The sequence below is a fragment of the Lathyrus oleraceus genome, chromosome 5, assembly GCF_024323335.1.
Source record: "Lathyrus oleraceus cultivar Zhongwan6 chromosome 5, CAAS_Psat_ZW6_1.0, whole genome shotgun sequence".
Lineage (NCBI taxonomy): Eukaryota > Viridiplantae > Streptophyta > Magnoliopsida > Fabales > Fabaceae > Lathyrus > Lathyrus oleraceus.
Genome location: NC_066583.1, coordinates 249,659,603 through 249,664,592, shown reverse-complemented (window position 1 = coordinate 249,664,592; position 4,990 = coordinate 249,659,603). Strand labels below are relative to the sequence as shown.

Genomic DNA, 4,990 nt, shown 5'->3' with positions numbered 1-4,990 from the left:
TTTAGAAATATAGTTTATTATATTGGCGAAATTAACCTCAGCTTTTTTTTATAAAAGTTATAATTTATACCTAACAATATATTAAAAGTTTATATTTTCTATAAAATTCATCTTCTTTTTTAATGTTTGAATTATTTTTTTTCAATTAAAAGTTTGTCCATAGCTTAAGTCAATCTCATTTGTTACAACTATGATTGTTTTTGTTTTTTGTTTCAAATCAACATCATTTTTAGTTTTCTCTTTTCACATAAATTCTATTATTTTCATTATAATTACTATACTTTTTTTCATCTATTTTATTTGTTTTTTTATTATTATTTTTTAATTTTAATGTCATTTTTTAAGCATCTTCATGTTTTTCTTGATAATAATTTTCTTTATTGTATTTGGTTATCTTATAAAATTGTACATTATTATCGTTACGTTTTTTATAAAATATTTTATGATATCCTCTTATTGAATACTTATACTTTGTTGATAAATTTGTGTTCGGATTATGAATGATAAATATCATTATATTTTGTTAGTGAATTTGTATTCGAATTATGAATGATAAATATTATGATTCTTATGATAATATTACAAGGATAAAAAAGTAAATTAGTTTCAAAATACCTCTCACCCCCTAGGAATCAAACATGGTTGTAATTAAAATCCCTCCCCGCCCCCCTTTCGTATTTTGAACCAAACATATATGAAAATTAAATCCCTCCCTTCCCTTCCCCTCCTATTCCCTTCTTTTAATTAAAACCACTCCCCTTCACTCTCCTTTCATAATTTGAACCAAACATATATGAAAATCAAATTTCTTCCCTCCCCATCCCATCCCATCCCCTCCTTTTGATTAAAATCCGTCCCCCCTACCCCCCGGTAGGGTCATATTGAGTAGAAAGGCTAATATAGTAGTATATGAAATGAAATATTATGATTAAATGACACATTATTGTCGTGAATCTTTTTAGTTTATATTCTTAATTACGATGAATAATGGAACAAACACATGCAAGGTTCGTTGATACACATTATAAATATTGTATTAATAAGTCGCATGAGCAAAGTAGGAAAATGTAATAATAATTAACAATTAAATAAATAAAATGACTCATGTAAAGATATGATATTCAAATAAACTGAATGTATGTTATTCAAATAACATGAAGGTTGTTGTGTGTAGACCAAAAGCCTACAACTCATTGCCCCACACCGACCAAAGACCCAATAACGTGAGACCCACTTGTTCAACTCACTCCATCAAGTCCAAAGTCTAAAGACATCCACAAATGGCTTTTCAGGTATGCAATCTCTAATATCCACTTTGTCATACCCCAAAACTCACCATACCATTCACAAAGTTCATCTAGGTCACTAACCCCAGTCATATGCATGTCTTCATATCATTCATATCATTTGCATAACCATGGCCCAATACAAGAGGACAAGTATCTTGGATTCCTAGCTTTGTGCTTGTATTTAGTGGAAGCTAATGTTTCTCTGCAACTAAAGGTGGCTCAACCAATCAAACCATAAGTGGAGGCAGCTCTTGAAGCTTGTGTTTTGTGCTCAACATTGAAGATTCAAATATGGCTCCTTGGTGAAGTAAAACCCTACTTTGGGATCCTCATTTCATCATGGCTCCATAACCCTAGTTTCATTTGATCCAGTTGCATTCAATTGATGTTTAATCCTCTTGCTCGGTCAAGCTTCTTATCACAACCTTTTATTCATGGTTATTCTTGTTGGTTCCTTGGTGTTGATCCCACCTGTGCATCATGTATTTGTATCCTTTGGTTTGTGCCTATTGACATGTCACCTAGTCATCCTCACGCCTAGCCATAATCATTGCTTTGCTTAGTCTATTTGCATTGGGTCATTATTCATTTCACCTATTATTATGCCCTGGCTTTGGGGCCATGCTTAGTCATGCTTGTCATTAATCTTTTCAGTCATTGTTATGTACTTTGATTTACTTTTAATGGTTTATTCATGGGTCCATGCTTCGATTTCAATCCCTCACAAACTTTGGTTCAATATGCTGTTAAGTCATATTCTATTCGTGCCAAGCTGATTCCATCTGTGGATTCCGTTCATACTTAAATCATGTTCATTTCAAGCCATATCAAGTTGTTTTGTTTCAATTTAATTTCAAACATGTTCGTGAGTTTATATGTTCAAGTTTATTACAATATCAAATCATACAAGATCATTCAAGGAATCAATCCATTCATTACATGAAGAAAAAACTACAATTCTAGTTATGTTGACCAAAAGTTGACTTTGGTCAACAGTTGACTTTTGATCAACTTTGACCAAAGTCAACCATGTAACTAATGTCACTTTCCAAGTCCTAACTCATGTTCATGTTCACTTTTAACCATGTTCATTACAAAGTTCATTCTTTTATCCTGATCATGTTCATTTTTGACCATGTTTAAACCATAGTCGTTTTAAACCATTGTACCACTTTTATACAATCAAGACCTAAACCATTTCCAAATTACACTCCGTGTTCATGTTTTCATGAAGATAATCATCTCACACATCAACAAATATCACTCATATTCAAATGTCTAAAAACCTTTACAACCACTCTTTAATACATTTTACATGTTACCATTCATAATTCTATGAACCTAAATCAATTCAACCTCACACTTATTTTCAAATCCATCCATTCACCAATAAACTTCATTACAATATGTCAAGCTTAAACATACACTACATTTCCATAAGCCACAAATTCATGCTACAACTATTTCTAAACATACCCATAACCATAAACCATTTCATGTTCAATGGCACCATTCAAAATACCATAATAATTTTCATTCATTAACATTCCAATTACAATATTTCAATTTCAAAGTTACAACATAGGCCATTACCTAAATTCATATTCATTTCCAATGAACCTTTACAACCATTCATTCCATTTACATACATACATTTCCAACTTTACAATCATCTCAAATTCATGACATAAGCCGTTACAATAATGTCCCACAAAGGCTGTAGCATTCCGCAAAAATCTAATTCTAAGCAAGCCAATGCAATGGTCCATAACCATCCTTTCCCAAACATGATTCAAGCCTCACATTTTCTACAACCTGCAAAAAAAACAGCCATGTGCAAAAGCCGACACAGTTGGCGACAACAGTAAGCAGCAACAGGTTTTAAATGGGGAGTTGAGGTTATACCATCCGGGTCATTTTTCTGCAGTATCATTTGCCTCATTTAACCGAATAAGTCATCGCCAAACCAATCCGGGAATCTCTCCACGAAACCTCCAAACCAGTCTTGAATGCCCTGCAGCAACTTTTCATAACAAAACCACAACAAATTTCATGACCAAGTACAAAAACAGAAACTGAAAACTTCAACCAATTTCCCACAAAATTAACCATTTAATCCATATCAATCCATATGCATATTAACTTCTTTAACAGACCTGGCCGTTAATAGTTCTAACACATAACAAAAACAATTTTCAGTTTCTAACTAACTAACGAACCGCCGACTGAATTGAAATCCATAATACAAAGGAACCTAACAGAACAAGAAGCTCTCAACTGGAGCATAACAGAAAAAGAAAAGGCATAAGGTAGAAGAGTACGGAACTCACGAAAGTTTTCCAAGGTTTTTTTCTTCAACAATCATTAACCTCCCTCTAACAAAAAGGCATTCTTTCCAACTTCTTCAACCAACTTCTCGACCTGCAAAAGAAAGAAAACAGAATTAACTAACATTAACCACCTAACCAACCTCCATATGTTCCAAAACCGTTAACAAACTCATTTAACGGAATAACAAACCATTAACCGAATTCTAACTTCCTCCAACTGGCTCTAACCGAATAACTGAATCTCAACTAAACTCCCTCATAATAACAAAATTTCTAACTTCCTCTTAAAGGCCCAAAAACTCAGATTTCTAACATGTTTTTCTAACCAAAAAACTTCACTTCAAAAAACGAAAATCCTAAAACAAGGAGAACCCTCCAACAGAGTACATAACTGGATTCCACCTGCATAATATTCAAAAAAAGAAAAACCTCCTCCTAACTTCCACAACTCCATCTTCAAACCACCCTTCAGTAACAAACTTCTTCAGAATTCACCTCAACTCTCTTCAGAATGCATTTTCACATCACTCACCCTCATCCAATTCTGAACTTCATCCTCTTAAAACCTCACTCACATCCAAAACCTTCAATCCTAAAAAAAACGGTACAAAATCACTGCTGCAAAAAAAATTCCAGAGACTCAACCTCACCAAACCTCACTTACAACCGAAACCTACAATTTCCTCCAATCAACGCACAGAATAAACCACACCATAACCTCAAGATACACGAAAAATAATAAAATACAGAAACAGAAGTGAGAAGAAGAGGATAACAGAGAGAAAAGAAGGGGAAGAAATCGAAAAAACCAGAAGGCGAGAAAACGTAGGCAGGAACGCACGAATTAAGCGTACAAAGCAGAACTTGTTCATAATGGGGGAAGTGTACAAAGAAATAGATACCTGAACCGGTGAGTCTTTATTCTTCTTGCTTCAATCTATTTCGATTTCGTGTTGGCGTCATTGCAATTTCGGTATTGGTTATGGGATACAATCCAAATTCGCGAATCCGATTCGAGAGGAGAGGGAGCTTCCGTTTTGCTATGGAATTTTTGAAGTGAAAAATTGAAACCTTGGATCGCGTTCTTGGAACCCTGAACGTGGGACATGGACTCAACGTGTCAAAAGATTTCAAACCCGGTTTTGGGTTTTTTTCGGGAAAACTTGGGCCGTCGGCCCAAACATTGTTTTTTTTTTCATTCCTTTTCATGAGCCTTACACCTCCCGTCCACCAATCTCACCCATGGCCCATTAACTCAACCCATGTTCAAGTTAATCTCAATTAATCTTTTGATTAATTTTAGCTAACTTTATTTTAATCCTGGCTTTTCGTTAATAATGACGTTGTTTGGTTAATCTAGGTGGTGATTAG

General features: G+C 34.1%; 1 long non-coding RNA gene across 1 annotated transcript; it reads right to left on the bottom strand.

Moving 5' to 3' along the window:
* Positions 1-2,808: 2,808 nt before the first annotated feature.
* LOC127083555 (uncharacterized) lies at positions 2,809-4,741 on the bottom strand. The gene is made up of 3 exons (XR_007788466.1): positions 4,522-4,741; positions 3,620-3,710; positions 2,809-3,312 (listed from the first exon to the last, which is right to left on the bottom strand). It is a non-coding gene; the product is annotated as an uncharacterized LOC127083555 (long non-coding RNA).
* Between the last annotated feature and the right edge of the window lie 249 nt (positions 4,742-4,990).